Source organism: Crocodylus siamensis, chromosome 2, assembly GCF_052110815.1.
Source record: "Crocodylus siamensis isolate JL-2025a chromosome 2, ASM5211081v1, whole genome shotgun sequence".
In the NCBI taxonomy this organism is placed as follows: domain Eukaryota; kingdom Metazoa; phylum Chordata; order Crocodylia; family Crocodylidae; genus Crocodylus; species Crocodylus siamensis.
This window is the reverse complement of record NC_143396.1, coordinates 179,493,544-179,515,195: the sequence shown is the minus strand read 5'-3', so window position 1 is coordinate 179,515,195 and position 21,652 is coordinate 179,493,544. Positions and strand designations below refer to the sequence as shown.

The 21,652-nt window shown below is 44.6% G+C and overlaps 1 protein-coding gene across 3 annotated transcripts in view; it reads right to left on the bottom strand.

The window, feature by feature from the left end:
* The window catches only part of BRSK2 (BR serine/threonine kinase 2), a 483,239-nt gene that overhangs the window by 277,868 nt on the left and 183,719 nt on the right, over nt 1-21,652 (bottom strand). The gene's annotated exons all lie outside the window — the stretch shown is intronic.

Genomic DNA, 21,652 nt, shown 5'->3' with positions numbered 1-21,652 from the left:
CAGTGAGGAGTGAGAATCTCATGTGAGACTCTGGAGCTTGTGTCCCAGTGTCACGCACTGGAGAAACATGGATGCCATCTGTGAGGCATGGGTAATGGTACAGGGATGGTCAGAGCCGTGTACACAGGCCCCTGGCATCAGGGCACATAAACAGGCAGCCTCCCGTCTTATTGACTTCTTCAGATTGTTATCATCAAGGTGTGGCAGGAGAGGTAAGCAGGCAGTTAGCTCAGAGACAACTGGGTGGGCCAACGATTGGACTGGCCCCAGGGGGACACCCACGTTACACCATCCAGTCCTGCCCACTTGAAAGCACCTAGCTTCTCTGAGTAATTCCTAACCTAGGCAGTTTGTCTCCTTCCCTATCTCTGCTGCCAACTGCACTTGTCAGCTGGTAGCTGTCCCTATTTGTGAAAACCAAACTAAAAAGGGTATTCAATACTTTGGCTTTCTCTACATTTCATAAGGGACTTATGGAATATCTAGTCTTCCTCTTACTTTGACATAACTATAGAATCCCTTTTTATTGCCTTTTATATCCCAGTTGCATTTCAGGTTGCACTCTGGCCTTCATATTTTCTCCCTGCATACCCATGATATACTCTTATACCCTTCTCTAGTACTATGACCAAGTTTCCACTTATTGTAAGATTTCTTTTTGAGTTTCAGATCTTTGAGGAGATTGACCTCTAACCAGGTTGGCCTCCTATTGCATTACCTATTCTTTTGCCTCTCAGAGATAGCTTGCTCCTACACCCTTAATATAGCCTCCTTAAAGTACAGCCAGCTTTTTGGACTCCTTTTCCCCTCAGACTCGCTTCCCAGGGTATCCTGCCCACCAGATTCATGAGTTCATTAAAGTCTACTTTTCTGAAGTCCATTGTTGTTATTCTTCTGCTTTCTTTCCTTTCTCCCTCTCCTTGGAACCTGGAATGCTTACCATTTCAGGGCTAGTGTCATCCAAGTTACCTTTCACCTTAACATTCTCAACTAATTCCTCCATGTTTCTGAGCAGTAGTCAAGAAGAGCTTCCCTACTGGTTGGGCTCTCAACCATATGTAGCAAAGAGTTGTCTCCAACACGGTCTGGGAATTTGCTGGCCTGCTTGTGCATGGTTCTGTTTCTCTCCCAGGCTAGGGACAGAATTTACACATAAACCAGTTTAAGTGATCAGAAACTGGTTTAAACCTGTAACAGAACAGACATTCAGTGCCCATAAGCCAGTTTCAAAATGGTTAAAACCGATTTGAGATAAACCTGGTTGAATGTAGAAACAGACTTAACTGATTTGCCTCAAAACTGGTTTATGCAATGTCTGTCTTAGACCCCTTGCTGGTTTAAAATAAACCAGATACCCCCAGCATCCTGGCATGCTCTCTGGGCTGGGTGGGGCTCTCTGCTCCAGCTGCAGGGCTGACCCTGCCCTTCTGCGCTCTAGCCAGAGCAGGGACCAGCCCTAGCAGAGACACTGGCCAACGTGGCCCTGTCTAGGCAAAGTGGATAAGGAGGGGGTTAATTCTTCCCTCCTTCCCCCACCTCAGCCATGGTCAGTCTATCTACCGGAGAGCCAAGGGGAGGGGGCTGCAGCGGTGCCCCCTGGAGCTGGTAGACCCCAGCTGCAGGGAAGGGACAGAGGGAGGAACTAACCCTTCTCCCTGCCCCCTTCACCTTAATGAGGCCATGCTGGGTTGGGTGTCCCACAGGGTTGGGAGGGGGGGGTCCTGTTTCATGCTGGATGGGCACTCTTCCTCCTCCTCCTCCCCTTTCCCCACAGCTCCACACTGTGCCTGCAACTCCACACTCACAGAGGGGGAGCCCTGTGCTGGACACTGCAGGGAAGAAGGCAGGCAGGGCTCCCTCCACTCTCAGCAGAGTACAGAACCTGCACAGTGGGGAGCAGGGGGAGCAGTTGGCTCCACTGCAGGGTTTTCCCTGCTGGAGGCTCAGGGCCACAGGGATAAGGCAGGCTCTGCTCCCTCCCCCTCTGTGCAGCACTGGCTGGAGCCGTGCCTGTGCCAGGCACGAGCACCCTGACCTCCCCGCTGTTTCTGCCAGGCAGTGGGGGCTGCACACCATGCGGGGGAGTGTGTGGGAGTCCCTACACCTCCCACCCTCCCTCACACCCCACACACCGCCCAGCTGAGCTCCATGCTCCCGCTGCCCCTCGGGGGGAGAGGAGGAGAAGGGTGAAGAGTTCCCCCCCAAAATGGAGCAGAGCCTTCCCCTGTCCTGGGGGAGGAAGGGGGGGAGTAGTGGGGGAAAGATTTCCCCTCTGGGGCTGGGCAGCATCCCATAAAGTACCCCCACCACCACCCTGCAGCAATGGGGGAGAAGCAGGGGGAAGAGTCTCCCTCTGGAGCCATGCAGCCTCACAAAGCCCCCTCCCCACCCCACTGCAAGGGCAGGGGAGAAGGAGGGAGAAGCACCAAACAGCCCCCACCCCCAGCCCCGTGGCAGTGGGGGAGAGGGAGGAGGGTAAAGAGTTCTCCTCTGGGACCAGGAAGCCCTGTGTGCCCGAATTGCTCCTAGCTGTCAGACACCCTTTGGGGCAGGCCTGTCAGGGCCTGGCCACACCCCCATCCTCAGCTCACCTTCCTCACGGCAGGGAGGGCTGCTCTAGCACCTTTGGGCTTCTGGCTTGAGCCACTGCAGGCATGTGCCAAACGTCCATTCACTTGCAAACCAGTTCACTCTCTGCAGGTTAGACTAACCTGCAAAGACTGAATCCATTTAGGCTCAGGCTTTTTGAAAGTTTGTTCCTAACCCCAGCAGAGATCCTAATAATTAAACCCCACCATGGGAACCAAGTCCTGTTATCTGGAGGCATACACCCTCTGTTTAAAGAAGATTTCAGCCACCTCCTCCTCCTGGTTTGGAGATGTTAAAAATGTTTTTATGGTTTCAGGGTCCCTTTTTATTCCTACCAGAAAAAAAACCCTAAAAAGGAAAAAGAAGAACAACTGAAGGCTAAAATACATGATTAGTTTCATGCATGTGACAGAACTGCGTTATGTGGAAGGTAAATAAATAAATAAATAAATAAATTATTTTTTTTAACCTAAAGATAAAAGAGCTTGGCAACTTTACATCTGCAGTACTTTCCTATGTTTACTAGAAACAATTCCCTTAACATTAAAAATACTGAATTTGGTGATTCAAAGCATGGTTTGTTACCTAAATCAACTGGCAGTTCCATGCTATATGTTCTGAGAAGTACAGGGACTTCCCATGTCAGGAACTTTTGAGTATTTATTACTGGCTGTAAAATGTGCAAATTGTCATAGGAATTTTGAACTGTTCAGCCGTAGTTGCACTGTGATGCTGTTTGAGTTGATAGGCTAACAAATTCCCTTTCCCCCACCTCCTTTAGACTTTTTTGGTACGATGACAAAAGTCAAATCAAACCTGGATAGCAATCCATACCCAAAAAATGCGGGAATACAAAACAGTTCTGGTACTGGATTGAGAAGATTTAAAAGGCCTGATTCATCTGATGGGGGCATAGCATTGACCCTGTTCTAGTTAGAAAGAACATGTCTGACAAAGTAATTCCATCTGCGACAACAAGTCCCAGAAGTGTCCGACAAACTTAAGGCTAGACCATGACCCTAAAGACTTCTCTGCATAAGGGACATGGTGTTGCCCAGCCGTTTCAGGAGCGTGGTTCTCAGGAGTACAAGCAAAAGACCTGAGTTAAAGACAGTGAGAACAGTTTCTCTCATTCCACTTGATTACAACAGGGAAACCTGAAATGTACTTATCTAAAATACACTTTCTTTTTCACATATGGAAAAATCTTTAGACTGCAAGCTATTGAGGCAGGGAGCATCTCGTTCTGTGACTATAGATCACAGCAGAATGGGATTTTGGTTTATGTTTGGGAATTGTAGTTGCTAAGAGAATACAAACAATGCTTCATTATGTAAAAAAAAAAAAAGTACCTATAGCCTCAGAGTTTTAAATCTCAGTCTCTTTCTCTCTCTTACTCACTAGCTGCAACATGTGTTAAAAGAAAAACATATATATATTAGCCCTATTTCTCATCCTTGGCACATGCGACATTCAGACTGAAGCATTTATTCTGTTTTGGTTGGATTTAGATGACAAAAAAGTAATCAGATTTAAAAAAATTAACTTGGGGGGAAAGATGCCCACAGAACAGTCTGTAAAATTCAAAGGAATCTTTCAAAATGTAATTTTCAGTTGCTTTCTTAATTTTAATTAGAAATAAAATAAATGCATATTTTGCTCTTTCTTTACAGTAATTAATACACTGGAGGCTTGAGGCCTTTTATTAACATTGCGGGGATTTGTGTTTGTGGTACTAGTGTTGTTCTTATTCCCTTCAAAAGGATATTCATGAATCGGAGGGAAAACTCTTTGAAGTATGCAGCAGGGGCCTCTTCTGCCCACTCCTTATACATAACTCTTCCAACACACTCTGACCGAAATGCAGTTTTTCCCCTCCAGCCCTATGGAGCATGAATCTTACATCAGTCAGATCTCACGGCCCAGCTCCTTACAGTTTTGCTGGAGTAAGAGATGAGAAAGGAACTTGCATTCTCCTTGGGGGGGAGGCTCCTATTCTGATGATCATAGCAGCCTCCATAGATTGCAAAGGAACAGAAGTGGAGTTCATCTTATGACGCAATTCAAGCATGACATATTATGCATTGTTCCCTCATACAATCTGTATAGGAAGGCACTATATTGGGGGTGGAAGGCAGGAACTGGGTGCTTTTGGTTTTGCAGAACTTTTCAGTTAAAATATGGTTGTTAAAAAAAATGGGATCAAAGTCGAAAGGGATTCAAACTTGGGTCCTGTTTGAACTGAACCACTGAAGTTGAAAGAGGGCAACAGAGGAATTCAGATGAATTATTTAGATGTACAAACACAAAGAAGGACAAAGAAAATGAAGCAGGGGATTTGTTCTGAGAAAAACAAAATCAGGTATTTAAGATTCAGATCTGAAAAGTTCAGGGGGAAGAGGGAATTTTGGGGTTTAAACCGTTTATACTTCTACAGGGTCAAATCCTGACCATACTGAAGTCAGTGCAAGATTTAGACCTTGATTCAGCAAGTAGCACTCAGTGGCTCAATATCTTGCTGGAAGGAGGTATCAAGTGGAATTCCCAAGGGGTCTGTCCTGAGTCTGGTATTGTTCAACATCTTCATTAATGATTTGGATGGTGGGATCAAATGCATGCTTAACAAATTTACAGATGACACCAAGTTGGGTGGATGTGCAGATACTCTAGAGGGCAGGGCTAGGATCCAGAATGACATGGATAGGGGTAGAGAAATGTTCCATAATCAAACAGATGAAATTCAGCAAGGACAAGTGCAAAGTCCTGCACTTAGGATGGAAAAAATTCATGCACAAATACAGACTGGGGAGTGACTAGGTAGGTTGTAATAGTGCAGAGAAGGACCTAGGGACTACAGTAGACCATAAGCTGAATATGATCCAACAGTGTGGTCCTGTTATAAAAAGCCAACAACATATTCGGTTGCATTAACAGGAGTGTCACTTGCAAATTGAAGGAAAATGAATCTTCCGCTTTATTCAGCACTGGTAAGGCCACACTGGAGTACTGTGTCCAGTTTTGGGTCCCACACTTCAACAAAGAGGTGGACAGTTTGAAAAGAATTCAGTGTAGGGCAAAGATGATTAGGGACCTCAGATCAAAACTTGAGGAAAGTGGGTATGAACTAGAGTTATTTAGCCCGGAGAAAAGACCGAGGCAGGATTTGATAACAGTCTTCAAATACCTGAAGGGTAATTATAGAGAGGATGGAGGTTGACTTTTCTCTGTGGTTGTAGGGGGGCAAGACTAGGAGCAACAGCCTTACACTGCAGCTGGGGAAATTTACATTGGAGATTAGGAGGAATTTCTGACTATGAGAGTGGTCAGGTATTGGAACAGGCTACATAGAGAACTTGTGGGATCACCCTGCTTGGAAACTTTCGAGAGCAGACACTCAGCTGGGATAATTTAGTCAGGGCTGATTCTGCTTTGAGCACGGGGTTGGCCTTGATTACCCTGGGAGGTCCTTTCCAGTCCTATTTTTCTATCATCTTATGATGTGTGAATCTGGCAGCACAAAAGTGCACACGTCATGGTGGGAGTGTGGGTCAACTGCTTCTAGTGCAACACATTCCCCTCTCCCTTCTGGAAGCCTGAAGGCACTCCGTGTTCCAGGGAACTGCCATTAGCTAGCTATAAAGCAGCATCCGAGAGATAACAGGGCTGAGAGGAATGCTTAAGTCCACTGTGGTCTATCTTGAGAACCTGCAATCCATTCAATAACTTATGTAGACTTGGACTGCAATACCTTTCTCATCGAGATTCTTCCATGCCAGGCAAGCCCTCTTGAGAAGGCTTCAAGGAGAAAGTGTGCCCCAGGTTCCACCACAGCCATGCAAATCAGAAGCTATAGGTGGGGTACAGCGTTCAGACATGGTGGGGAAGCAGGGCACCTGCAGGTTCTGGATGTGCAACACCTTGCTCTTTCTGGAACTGGACAAATCTTGATGGCTTGTTCCCCTTAATGCATCCAACGGGATGATCTGGGGGGCAGTTTTCCCCTGCTTGCCAGGCCCCTTTCCATGGGCTTTTCCACAAAAGACAGCATCCCCCCTCATAAGAGTGCATTTGAAAAGCAACTGTTTTAACAGTTGTGGTCAAATGTAGCTCATCTGTAGAGTGGACTAAGGATGGGAACAGATGACACCTCTGTGCTGCCATAAAAGAATTTATGGTGGCACAAAATGAAAGCAAACAGATGCCCATCCTTTCTGTCACACCACAAATGATCAAATTTGTGAATGCAACATAAGATAATAGCCTGAGCCACTTTATTACCGCCCATGTCTGTCTGTTTATGGCCAGAGAGCCTGAGCAGTGTGAAGCTGCCTGTAGTCTTCAGCTGCCCAAAGGTAGGTGCTCTGTGGGCTTGGGGGGCCAGATCCTGCGCATCATGGGAATTCCCAGGCAAGATCAGGCCTCTCGAGCCACGGAAGTTCCTGCCTCAATTTCCCCACTTACCCAGACGTGTCCCCCCCAGGAATGCATCTGGGTAAGCAGGGAAAGTCATGGCCTTGGGCTGAGTGTCTAGAAATGGGTGTTATCTGTTTGCAGACATGAACCAGGAGAATGCCTCTCCAGGAAATTTCCCTGTTTGTGCCTGCAAACACAGATAGGGGAACTCCTATACAGGGGGTCCCCGCTCGGTGTTTGCAACCTATGCCCTGCACTACTCCCAGAAACACACTCCATGCAGCAAAATCCCTCAGCAGAGGGATTTCCCCACATGCACCTGCAAATGCAGAGCAGGGGGGACCCCTAAGGGAGTTTCCCCCCCTCCACACTTGCAGGTGCACTAGAGGAAATCCCTTGCAGGGGACTTCCCCGCTTCCCAGCATAGGGAATGCATTTGCAATCAGGTTTTCCCAGAAACTGGGGATGTCTGTAAATGTCCTCGGAGAATGATGAGATGGGCCATGACATATTGTAGCACAGCTGATCACACTCCATCTACAAAGTCTGTTTCTAGCCTAAGCGGCAGGAGCTGGGAAAGGAACACAAACCCCATATCCAAGGCTACCACCACAACTGAAAAAGTTAGAGAGCAGGGGTGGCTGTTCATAAAAACACCAAATAAAATGGGAGCAGAAATGTATATAGCATGAGAGAAGAAAAATGAGTAGTCATACTAAGTTTACTTTATCATCTCCTATAAGGGTAGACCTTACTCTTCCCAAGCTAAGGTTTCCTGTATCCTGACCAGCAATCATCATTCAGAATCCCAAACTGTTCTTCCTTTGTCCTCGGGCTGTTTGTAATGATGTATGAAGCAGGAAGATGACAGCCTGGGTCTCATGAGCCAGGTTGGTGCTTCAGGGCTTTGGATAGCAGAAACTAGTTTTGACAAGTTATCCATGCAAATATGACACACAAGCCACGGAGCAAGTGTCACTACGCAGTAATCCAGTGTCACTTTCACAGAGACTGATAAGAGTCTGACATCTTCCATATCCATAGTTAAACCAGTCTCATTTCGCTCATACTTTGTTACAAAACAAAAATACCAATAACCTACGATGCTTCAGTAACAGAAATGTTTCATTGTGCAGCAATAAAACATCATTGTAACAGGCAAAGCTATCTATCCACCAAACTATGAATCCCCTACCATAGCCTCCAGAAACACTAAGCTATGTAATATTTCCATCGATTCAATCTTTTTTGCCCTTTTGCTTTCTCCCTAATGATCAAGGAAGATGCTCCTGCTTTTTTCTCTGCCAATTATCAGATTCAGGAAATGTAGTAGCAAACCTTAATGGATACACAAAGATACTTAGATGCTGGGTTGTTTGGGATGAGGACTGACTTAGCAGTAACAGCACCGCCACTATCCAAAGGGAGCAAAGGAGTGAGAGAATTAGCAACAAGGGGGATTAATCCGTCTTGCTATAATTAGCCACATAAAGTTTGAACCAAATATGTATGATTAATGCTTTCCAAGGGACCCCTCCTATATAGGCATGTGAACAAAGCAAAAACAAAGGAAAGGACTTACAACATGTTGGCTAGTCTTGGGTACCAGCCCATATGCATGCTCTTATCCCTCAGGAAGTAAAAGGTAAACTATGCCAGCTTAGCTCTCAATGAAACAGAAGTAGGTTACCATAGGTTAGTTTTCACTTACCCAGAGTAAGAATGTATTGCTCCATGGGCAGTAACCACGGAGCAGATGACACATGGTAAAGCCTGACCTTTTTGACCCACAGTAAACTCTTTGTGCATCTACACCCTCAGTCAATGAATGTATTTTTCAAAGGCCATACTGGCGTCACATACCAATTTTATGAAGCATGAAGTTGCCCACTTTGGGAGGTACCTCTCCTCCAAGAAGAGAATAAGTTACTTGGTACAAGACTTAGAAAAATGATTCAGAAATATATCTCTGGAGTAGAGGGCATCAATGATACTATTTTCCACAAAGGATCTACTCTTTGGAGGAAACTGGGGGAAAGAAAGAAATGATTCACAACACAGGTAGACTTAGAAATAACAGACATGCTTCAAACTGCCTGAATGCAGCTATACGCTGTATTTTATAAACAGTTCATTGCCAGCACTTGCTAAGTCCCTAGTAGAAGTTCAGTGACAACTCCTTTGGGTAACTTTGAGCCTATTATGAAAGCCCAAAAGCAAACTGGAAAGCAGTTTAAAAAGTCTTAGCAAACAGTCATCAAGGAAAAGAATATACTGTATTATTGTAGGGGTTTCCAACTGCAGGGATGTAGGGCAGGCAAGGCCACTGCACCTAGTAAGACTGCCTAAATTTGCTGTCTAGCACATTGGGATTTTGTACAGACTTGAAAAGCCTGATACATAGAGAAGAATAAGATGAATGTTGGCTAAACACATGTAACATCATAGCTATGCACTCAAGAAAGCGTCAGAGTCACCATTAAATTCTTCCTATTTAAAAGCTTTCTTCTTCAGCAGGGTAAGAGTTGCAAAGTAGGAGAAGGAGAAGGTAAAAATGTAAGACTGGGATAGGACAGGGAAGCAAGAGGGATGGGGCTAACTAGACTAAATTTCCAGTCACATTAACCCCCTTCTGCTTTGAGAATCTTTATTTTAAACTACTGATATATATTAAAAAGCTCCTGCTTGGTTTCTTATTATATTCTCCCTGTGTTGTTACACCTAATAACACAGAAGATTTTGGCAATGTCTGAGCTCTCATTACTCTGTCCTATTGAATACTTCGTTTCTTAAAGCATTTCACAACTTTATCATTTACAGTTATTTAGATCCCAAATAAACTGTAAATTGATTTAAACTATTTGAAGGGTATAAACAGCAAGGGGGAGGGGCAGAGAAAAGGAATGATTTAGCATGGTCTGAAGTCATAAATCTGTGTAACACGATAAAATTCAGCAAAAGAAAATTTAGGTTAAGTATCAGAAATTATTTCATGCTAGTGAGCTCTATTAGACAGAAGAATAATCTCCTACGTGAAGCAGTGGGATCCCTTTTGCTAAAGCACTGAAAACTGGACTGCTTAAAGCAGTGGGAAATATAACCCAGGGAAGAGTATCCTGTAGCCTCCTGGGGAAGGGATAAGATGACCTAACTGAGCTTTTTCACCTTCATTTCCATCATTCCATCATCTTCACCTTGAGGAAAAGGGAACCTCCACAACACAGCACATTATATTACACCTCAACCTTAATTAGAGAGTGGTATAACCAAGCTGCCATGAAATATACATTACAAGGGTCAGATCCTGCTCCCACTGAAGTCGAGAGCAAATTTGCCATTGAGATCAACTGGAGCAGAAATAAGATTGTATTGCAACATCTCAGCACTTAGGATTTCCCAATGTGATGAAACACCCCAGTCCTGTCCTGTTAAGCATTTTGCATTGTCCTGCTTTTTTAGGCTCCAATTTAGGAAGGTGATTATGTCAGGACAGCACTCACACATGTGCTTAACTTTTACTGAAATCACTGCGGTTTAAACACATATCAAATTTTAAACTTGCATCTAACTACAATCCTAAATTGTGATAGGCTTCTTTAAATGCCTTCCTGAATTAGGTCTTTCATGTTGGAGAAACCTGCTTTAGTGGTTAGGTTTCAGTATCTAGATCTTTTTAGTATTATTATTTGCAATAGTTGCTATATACTAGGCTCTTTCCAAACTCTTAAGGACAAGCTCGGCTCTGAGGCTCTCAAATTCTAGAGAGAAACCTTTAACCTCGTAAAATCAGGTATATCAAACACACAGAAAAATATCTACAACGAATAAAAACATACCAAACTAACCTAACAGGAAAAAACAACTAAACGATGTAATGTGAAGGAATGAGCAGCTGCCCACCTTTTTAACCCATCAAGAATGTGAACTAACTGTTTACACAGCAAACATATAAAGTATTATACCCATTTTACAGGTGGGAAAAATGAAGTTTAGAAATAAGAGATGCCTTGTTCAAGGCTGCAAAATAAACCAGTGGCAGAGGTGTATGTATTTTCAAAAGCACATCTTATTTTAACTCCCTACAGTCTTTTTACAGCACTAACCACCAGAGTACTTAAGCTCTTCACAATGTTCTAGTCAATGCATCCCCACAATGCTCCTGTCAGGAAAGTTGTTGGCATTTTCTCACTGTTACAGATAAAGAAATTGAGACAGAGAAGTTATGTGAGCTGACCAAGCCAATTCCTCTAGGGAGCTTGTGGCTGAGGCAGGAATAGAGTCCAGATCTTCTGAACCTCAGCCTGGTGCCAGACCTTTGCCTCCAGACCAACCAGGATGCTGTGGTACTTTGGGGTGTCAGGAGATTCTCTGAAGGGTGCTGCAAGGTGTCATGTAGTATCAGCACAGTTAGGTGTTCAAACACCAATATGCAATTCATAAGATAAACCCAGAGATTTCGAATAGGAATCCAGAATGCCAAAAGCCTTCTGACCTGCTGTCAGTTCTTTGCAACAGAAGAGCTGCTTTATTATTTTTCCATAGTCAAAAAACACATGCAAGCCAAGAGCTGGCACTTTCTGGGGTCTAAAAAGGTAGAGGACCACTGTTTGCAATGTTGCTTCTTTTCCTTTTGAACAAGTGTTCTCATTTTCCTAAAGAGATGGAAGAATTCTGAGCTTGGTGTTTCTCTCCATCAAAACTCTTTGGACTCCCTGAGAGGCATTAATCTGTCTCGCCACTCTGAACTGAAAGCAGTGTCTGGCAAAAAACACCAGTGGTGCTAATTTATGGAGGAATGCAATCAGGTGGGGTGAAGGGATGGAAATGGGAATTAAAATGAAACACTGTATCCTAGCAACAGTGCAAAGGGATTTTGGTTAAAAACCAAACCCCCCCCCCAACCTGGTATTTTCTTTTTGACCATTAGGACTGCAGCCACATGAGTGCGGACGTTTGTTTCCTTGGATAGAACAAGCAGTAGGACATCTTGTGCTGCCACTGGCTGTCCCCAGGGAACGCCTGTGCCATGCGCCCTGACACGTGGCAAGTTACCCCAGGGAGGCTGGGGCTAGCACTGGGCTAGCTCCAGCAGCCTTACCTGGGGTCCTGGGGCTGCAGCAGCAGTGACCCTGCCACTTGGAGTCTAGACAGCAGCTGAAGCGTGGCTCTGGCCAGCCTTGCTCCACTTTTGAACGGTGTGTGCTGCCCCACATGCACCACTCCGCTTTTTTGTGTGTGAGGTTTTTTTGATCTCTAGGTACCCAGGGGTCAAAACCCATCCCTGCAGCCCCTACACTGCTCCCTTACAGCACAAAGAACACCTGAATGTGTGGTATGTGGTGCCAGAGATGTCTGCAGCACCACATACTGCATGGCTCTGCTCATCTGGATGTGGCCTAGAAAGCAAGGCATTATTCTCTGTTATTAACAGCCATGCTATAAAAAATTCCCATACAGTGATGCAATTGGGGAAAGTAGGGTACAGAAGGAATGGTCTTCCCCCCAGGTCTCTCTTCACAGTGGCATACATGCAAACCCCTCATTGGCTAAGTGCAGACAGTCAAAAAGCTCAAGGTGGAATTGATTCAACCTACAGAGTTTTCTCTAAACTGCATACACTGGACCATTAATGAGCAGAATGCACTTTCCCTCATCAGTTGGCTAAAGCTGGCAGATGGCTGGGCTGGAGCAGGCAAGCTGGTGTGGAGGCTAGCCCACTTAACCTGATGGAGGCTGCAATGCATCCTGGGATGCAGGGGGACTCCATCCTAATTTGTGTCAGAAGGGTATCTGGGACAGAAGTTTGCTAGCCTGGTTTTACCTAATCAGTTAAGTCTACATCCATCCAGGTCCATCTTTGGGGCATTTTGAAAGAGGTTTCTGTACACTGAACTTCTTTTCTGTTACAGGTTTAAATTTGTTTTTGATCACTTGTACCGGCTTATGTATAATGTCTGATCCTAGCCATCGAGTCTCACATGGATTCACTTGAGAAAATGAGCAAACTCAAAAGTTCAAGATGGAAAACAGCCAGAGCTGCTAACTTCTGTTTGGTTTTGGGACAAGGCTATGTGAAACTATCAGGCGATACACCTGTTACAAAGCCCCTGGTTTGGCTGCTTTTCTTGCCCTCAGCTTATCCTTAATGCTCCTTCAGGGTAAGGAAAGAAACCCTAGGATAGGAATAGACAGACTTAAGGGATTCTCTGCTTGTGGGATACCTCTCCAGAGTTTATTAGCAAGTGCTTCCTTTCCTCTGGGGACTACAGTACAGAGCTAGAAAATGCTAAGAAATATTAAAATTTGCCAAGCTTTTATATTTTCTTTATCTCTCCAGCAAATAGTTCAGAAAGGCTCAACCTGTTTGATGTTTTAGTGTTGCAATATATATCCTGCGGCATGAGCTGGATTTAGGGAACTGGCTATAGTTCAACTCAGCACCCAAGGTAACGAAGCTTAAGTAACTTCATGCTGTAATGATGGCACAGGGATAGCATTAAGATATGGCCAGAGGTGAGTTTCTCAGATTGCTGATCAAGGGATAAAAGCAGGCCTGTATTCAGCTACCAGAAATGCCCACAGGGAGTGCAATACATCATTTTCTCAGGACTGAGTTATACAATACATGCTTGCTGCCATAGGAGTTAACTGCCCTTTTGCTACATGTATGCTCACCCATACCACTGGTCCTCAGACTTGCCTTCTGTTTTGCTTAGCTGAAAGCACATGGTCAGAGTGTATTGTGAGATAGGACAGATACACAAAACAGTTAAAACAGAACACCCTGATATGCTGTAAATCCTTCCCCTACCCTTTTAAATCACTGCAGTAGAAACAAGATTTTTCCATAGTCTCTGCAAGGATGAGAGTTAGGGACATATATAGCCACAACAAACAGCTGTGCTGGACTGCTGAGGAGCTCCAGCTGTTTGTCACGGCTTTTGTTTCAAACTGCATCTCCAATCAAACTGGACAAGATGAGCTCCAGCTGGTCAGAGAGGAGCAGCCCTTTGAGGCCAAAGCCTCAGCAATCAGCTGAGTGGCTTGTCTTTAATTCACAAACTTGCTATGAATCAAGCAGGTTGCAAACCACCCTGGTACAAAAATTCCAGGTTCTGGAACAAACATCCTGGTACAACACCCATTTTGCACTGGTTGGAGGTGACAATGCACAGTGGGAAGCGGTAAAAAATGAGCCAACAAAAGGCTGAAGTATGTTTTAAAACCATGCTTGACAATTTGGTCTTTCTGTTTCTTCATGCCCCCGAGTCCCCCATGTTCTTTGTGGCCCCTGCTACATTATATATATTACAAAATTAGCTGGTTAATTGTGCAATACATTTAGACCAGCCACCCATGAAAAGTAATAATCACACCATAAAAATGTCCATCCAGCTACAAAGTCAGTGCCTGAAAATGTGCAACAACTTTATAGCTTTAATTTGAATGAGTGGCAGAGTCCCGAGTAGTATCTCATTATGCCGCCCGGCCCGGCCCGGCCAGGATCGGGCCCCCAGTTGAAAAAGGCACCGGGGCACCGAACGCGGACACCCCTGCCTGGAGCTGCCCGGTTGTGCCCTGGAGGTTTCTCTCACCGCCCTCCTGGAACCGAAGATGGGCATTTGAGGTCCAGTCAACAACCATGGCCCTCTGCTAGAGAAAGACCCATTTCAATTTAGCAATGAAAAGAGTAGGGTGATCCCAATCCTCTGACACTGGCTTATCATCTCCACATTGCAAACTCATTGCTTAGTCAAGATGGTGTATGCAAGACCAACCAGGAATTCTACATCAGTGATAGCTTGGAGATATTTTTTTGTGACAGCAAGAGGGATAAAGAAAGGATTATATAACTGAGCTTTATTGAATTGTGAAAAAAATTCCTATTATTTCTCCAGTAATGTCACAAAGTGGATTTCCTTGTTCTGACAGTGCCAAATTCAAGTAGAGGTGGGGGGTTTTTTAAAGCTATTTACAGCAGGTTGGCCAGCCACAAGATAGAGAATTGGTGCATTGCACTGGGCACTCTTATCTGGGTATCAGTGCTGCTACCTCAATCCTTGCTTTCAGCAGCAGTATGTGATGCATCCACTTTTCAGTCTCTGAGGATTCCCATTATTTAAACAAATCATCATATCAGAACTGTCTTCTGGTCTGGTCTCTACCTAAACAAGGCATTTTAACAAGGCAATGTCTTTGCTCTCTTTCTCTCTCTGGCCATAACTTCATCATTTGCTTTTAATCATTCCACAAACTCCCTCTCTCTCTCCCTCCCTCTCTCTTTCAGTTGTTTGTTTGTTTCTTTGATTGGCAACCAAACTACTCTTGTGCTGCCTGTTTCCGTTGTTGATGTAGTTGCCTCATTTCAGAGCTGCTAATCATGGTGGGATACTAAAGTCCTTTATAGCCACAGTGCCTGATGGGTTGAAGCTCATTTATGAGCTTAGGGCTTTATTCCTAATGTTGTATTTTTTATTACACATTTCCAACCCACAAAACATATCTAACTATAAAACAGTCATGAGATAAAAATTGTATTTTTTTAAAAATTGCCCTCTGCTGCTACTATCCCATTACATTATTAAAATGGAAAATGTATTAAGACTCTAAATTACTTTTTTACCATTTGCTGGCTGCCATTTGATTATTTATTGCTTTTCACTCAAATTGGACAATGAAAATGGATAAGCCACACTCATGTCTATTATATGCAATTTCATGCACTGTGTTAGACTTCTCATCTTAGGAGGATGTATTTAAATTCAGGGCTTTCAATTCCCTGCTCCTAAAAACTATTTTTACTGATACCTAAAGAAAGAAGTCAAAGAATCATGACAGTTCATAGCAGAATCCATAAAATTCTTGTTCTAAAAGATCAAACATTTTGGGTCCAATTTAAGACTTCTTTATCACATGAGGTAGGATGGCCTTGCAGTTAAGACACTAGACTAATAGATCTGGGTTTAGCTACTGACCATGCTCTAGGCCTCCTGCATAAACAAGGCTCTCAAAAATCTGGAAATGAGCAATTCTTCCCAAAATATACTCTGTGAAATAGTTGGAGGCAGTTTATAATTTCAAGAAAGCTGTTGGATATAGTGATGCTCATAAACAGACAACAATCAATTTAAAAATCACGTAAGCACAATCTCCCATTCAAATACACAGTACTATCACCAACCGTCTTCACCTGATCTCTCCAAATGTCTTGTCTCACTCACTTCACTGGCTAGAGTCACTTCTCCAAATTCCAGATTTTAACCACGGACACAATTCTGGGCTTTTTTTGACTTGCTTGTTCTCTAAAGCACTTTCAAAGCTCAAAACCTAACGATTAAGAAAAGGGAGGAAGGGAAAATGAACCAGATGAAAAAATATTGTGTATTTGTGAAATGAACCAGATGAAAAAATAAGGTTTACTCTTTAAAAATGCATGTGCAAAGAGAGGACGAGAATCTTTATATATGTACATATTTACAGTATATCTGGCAACCTATATGAAGTATATGAGAAAGAAGGATAAAATATAATGAATATTTTACTGGAACACTGCGATTTCGATACGATTAAAATCAAGAAATTCAGACTTAAACTCAGTAACAGCCTTCAGTTTCCCTTATAACATCACTGATGCATGCACCTGATATTTTATTAGAGCAGGGCTTTACAACTGACAGGCCACATCTGGTCCATAAAGGAATTGATCTGTGGCCAGCCCCTGGGCTGCCACTGTGTGTGCTGCCCCTCCTACCACTCCAGCTGCTGCTACCATCACTACAGTCTCTGGGCACCCCCTACCTTCTCTGGCTTCTGCTTCCTATCCCTGCAACTGAGGACAGAGCTGAGAGAGCACACAAATGAGTGGCTTAGAAAAGAGGGGCTGAAGGTCTACAGACCCCACATGGCCAAGTGTGGGGAAGCTAACAGCACAGTAAGATCATACCTGCCAAGCAACACGGTAGGGAGAGATGGCACATGGTGCAGCACAGTATTCAGGGTGTGCAGGTGCTGGAACGGTGCATGGTGCAGCAACAACACGCCACCTACACGGTGTGGCTGGGGGGCTTGTAGCTCCCAGCTACTCAAAGGCTGGACTGCCCTGCATTAAATAATCAAAGGGCCTTTTATTAAATAAACTGATAATACTGGGCAATGCAATATTAATCCTCAATATGTTTCTGACGTGGCAGAGGCACACTGAACTTTCAACAGGTAATCTCGCCTCAATTAGCAAAATCCCAGAGCACACATTAAATACCACTGACTTCAGTGGGAGTTAAGTTAGGGTGACCATACATCCTCATTCGGCTGGGACAGTCCTGTGTTTCGGAGACCGGTCCCAGCCGGGCAATGGAAATTAAAACAAATGTCCCAGGCGCACAGGGAGGTGGAGCAGCACGAGCTAGGAAAAAGGAAGCACTAGCAGATAGCAAAAATGCCCTAAAATAGGCACGCTTGATTAGTGGAATGACCATTAGAAAGGGGAGATGATTATTAACACCTGCGCTGTAAAAAAAAAGGTCATTAACGGGCCATTGACTTCCTTCCCTGCCTGAAAAGTAATACCATGCACCATGCTCCCCACTCCTACCTAAGCCTACAGCAGCACCGCTGACTTGAAAGGGAGGGAAGGGCAGTGTCCCAGTCCCATGAGGTCACCCTAGTTAAAGTACATGCTTAGATGCTGCATCAGTGTTTATAAGGCTAGGTCTATGTTAGGAATGCTTTGCTGACTGACCTATACCAATATACTACACCAGCAAAGTGTTCTCAGTGTGGATACAACAACTACAATGGCAAAGCCAGGCTTTGGACTAGTATGCTAATACTACTCCCCCTTGAGCAAAACAAGCTCTAAACAGAGAGGTTTTCTGGTAAACCCACATCTATACTTGGATGCAGCATCTATACTTTCTATCATGCAGCTCAGCAGCAGTGGCCAGTGATCACACAGGAACATAGGACTGGAGTGGGTCTACTTGGCCATCGAGTCTAGTCTTTTGCACCTGCAGTCATTAATTAACCAAAGAAATCCCCAAAATTGTCACTTTGAACCCTCACGCACAATGACAAGAAACAATATCCAAAACAACCAGTGAAAGCTGAGGTGAGGAGGGTACTGCCAGTGTCAGTGTAGCAAAAAGGAAGTAGCTGGTCAATGAATGCTCAGAAGATCCCAGGAAAAGGACAATGGCTCACACTACAGAGGAAGGCAAAACATCCCAGAATCTGTGCCAATCTGACCTTGGGGAAAAAAATTCTTCATGAGTCATTTAGAAACTAGTATGATCCTGAGCATAACAGCAAAATCCCTGGGTTTCTAATACTGGCAGAGGCATAAGCATACTGCAACCTCCTCCTCCTGCCTTAACTATGTCCAATGTCCAGCAAACAGGTATAAAGTCTGCCACCTATGTTGCCAGAATAAGCTTTGTCTCCATTAGCAGGATGTGCCAATATAGCTATAGTTATGACGATACTAGCAGACCATTTCAAATGCAGGCAGGGCTAGAGCAGTAAAATTATGGCTTCTGTGAGAACCTCTGATGCGAATTCCAGTGCTCTCCTGTAATTACAGCCTCACACTTTATGTTGAATTAATGTACCCTTTAGCAAGCAATCATCTTTTGGTTTGTTTGTTTAAACCAAGAGCCCTAAAAAGCGAAAAAAAATCTAGTGCTTTTGCTTTAGTCCTTTTCCGGTAAATAATGTGCAAGGGAAGTAAAAGGCCATTCACTATCATTAAAAATGGTACTTCCATTTGGTAGAATAAAATTGTTACACATACCAATACAAGACTGGAAGGGACCCCCGCCTCCGGTCCTTGGGCTCAGTTCCCTGATGACACAGGTAACTACATTATAGAATTTCCTTTCATAAATTTATCAAGATTCATCTTGAAATCTGTGAGGTTTCCTGCCCCCTTTACAGAGAGCCGGCACCCTTTTAAGCTTTTCATAACTAAACAAAATTTATATAATACCAATTCACAGTTGTTCTGAGAAGAAGCATTACACTCCAGGCCAAAACATATAGAGATCACTAAAAATAAATGGCTAGAATGAAAATGCCATCTCGAGCACAACTACAAGAGAAAACAATAATGAATAAAACAATCATTCAATCCAAAAAATATAAAAATGGAAAAACCCGATGTAGACAGAAAAGAATTCTGAAAGGTAACCAAGAGAATAAACATCAAATGAAAGATTATTCTTATTTGTGAAGAATCCATTCCAGCAAGAAATTGAACCAGGGACCCATGAATCCAAAAGCAGTAAAGCAACCTATTGAACTGCAGGTGAATCTGCTTTTTCTGCCAACACTCTTATTTGAGACCTGTAAACAAGAGAGGGAATGAAAGATATTCTATACATATCTGTCTATAGCTAGATAGATAGATAGCAGGGCTGTGCGAAGCTTCAGTAGCCTATTTGATTTGGAGGAGATTCAGCCCAATTCGGCAGCCGAATCTCCAAATCCAAATGGAATCAGGAGGCCAATTAAAAGCTCCAAATCAGATTGGAAGTCTCCAAATCTATTCAGAAGAGGTTCGGTCGAATTTGGAGATTTGGCCATAGACTAAACAGGCAGCAGTCCTCAAGGACACTGGACACAGCTGCCTCCAGCTGTTAAGTCTGGTGTGGTGGATGAAGCGGGGGAGGGAGGGAGTTTGGGGGGGGCGAGGGGGGGGGGGCAGATCAACACCACCACAGTGAGGGAGGGATAGGGCCTGGGGCTGGGATAAGCTGCCCAGCCAGGGCGGGGTCAGCGTGGGACTTGGGGGGTTGGGGAGCAGGGGTCATGCTGTTGGTCTGGGAGGGCATGTGAGTAGGTGTGTGCCCCCAGATCTGTGCGGGACAGGCTGGGCCATGCTGCACTCTGGAAGGCTAGCCCCAGCTGCCCACCGCCAGGCTGTGCTCCGCGGGCCGGGTGCAGCCAGGGCTGTGCTCTGAGTGGCTAGCCCCAGCCAAAGCTTGGGGCACAGCCCTGGCTCCACCCACCCAGTAGAGCACAGTGGAACAGGGGTTATGGGGGAGCTTCAGCCACCCTAGAATTCCCCACAGACCCTGCTGCCAGGCCAGGCCCGATCTGGGTGCACACACCTGCCCCCATGCCCTGTCACTGCTCATCTTGCCAGGGCAAAGCTGTGGCTTGTCTGAGAGGCATGGGGAGGATGAGTAAGCGGCAGGAGGGCATAGCTCCTGCTCCCAGCGCCTTCCACCACCTGTCTGGAGTGCAGCCCTGCCCAGTCCACCCCACACATGCCCACTCCCATGCCCTCCAGGACTGGCGGTGCGAGGCAGTGGGAGCCCTTTTCCCCAAGTTCCGTGCCCAGGGTTGTCCCGGTGGGGGGTTAGAATTAGGGCAACCACACCGGGCCCCTCACTGTGGGGGCTTTGATCTGCCCCTCCCCCCCGCATGCCCCTCCTCTCCCCACTCTGCCCACCACAACAGACTTACCAGCTGGTGGTAGCCAATTGTATCCAGCATGGTGAGGACTGCTGCTTGTTTAGTTTATGGGCAAATCTCTGAAGTGGTGCTGAATCTTCAGATCCGATTTGGCCAAATCGAATCGGGGCAGTGATTCACATCGCTGAATCGAATCACTGTTCCTCCAAATCAGCCAAATCTAAACCCGAAGCAAATACTTGCTGCTTCTCACAGGCCTGATAGATAGATGGATCAATCTGTATATAGCAGTCTCCTTTTTTCAACCTTATATATCTTCCACCCAAGTGCTAAGACCAAACTCTGCTCATTTTTTTAACCTAGTAAAAACCTAATATATTCAAGACATCAATCATGTGTTGTCAAACTCCTGCATCTGACTCTTCACTTGTAATACTTGCAACTATGAGGTTGCATATATGCCTCTTCTCTATAATCAATGGAACTTTATTACCTTTGAAAAGATTTCAGCCACCTCTCAGGTAACATGTCAAAGAGGATCCCTGTTACAGAACACGCATGATGCTTAGAAAGTACTAACGTTATGGATGTATATAAAATGGCTACAAGACAAGAAGTAGCATCTCTTATTCTGAAATGTTACTAGGTCCAATCTCACTCCTGTTCTTTCCCTGCATTGAGTGAATAAAAGAGCAAGTAGAGATGCACTTTGTCATACTTTATTCATGTTTCAATTCAGCAAGGCACTTAAGGGCAGGCTTAAAATCAAACATGGTTTTAAGTGCTTTGCTAAATTAGGCCCCTAAATAGCTGCAGAAATTACTACCCAAGGACATTACTGTGTCTTTAAGGACATCCTCCTCCACCTCCTCTAAAGGATGTTATGCAGGCAGCCCGCCAACCAAGGAAACACCAACAGGCATAGTGCCAGCCTGCAGTGGATGGCTCTTTATAACTTCCCCTCCTGGCTTGATGGCTCCTAGGGAGAAGCATCTCTCTTCCAACCACCCAGAGCCACGATAGAAAAAGCTCTATACAGACAGCCCAAAGGGAAGGAAGTAGGAAGCCCTTATTACAAGCTCTGCTTTTAATGGCCATATGGAGTCCAGGCATGATCTAGCTCTTAGCAATTTTAAAACATTTTTTGTAAAACAAAGAAAAAGCATTCATCCTCTTTCAAGACTACAAACACTGCAATTCTGTCATGTTTGAGTTATCCCCTCCAAAAAAACAGTCA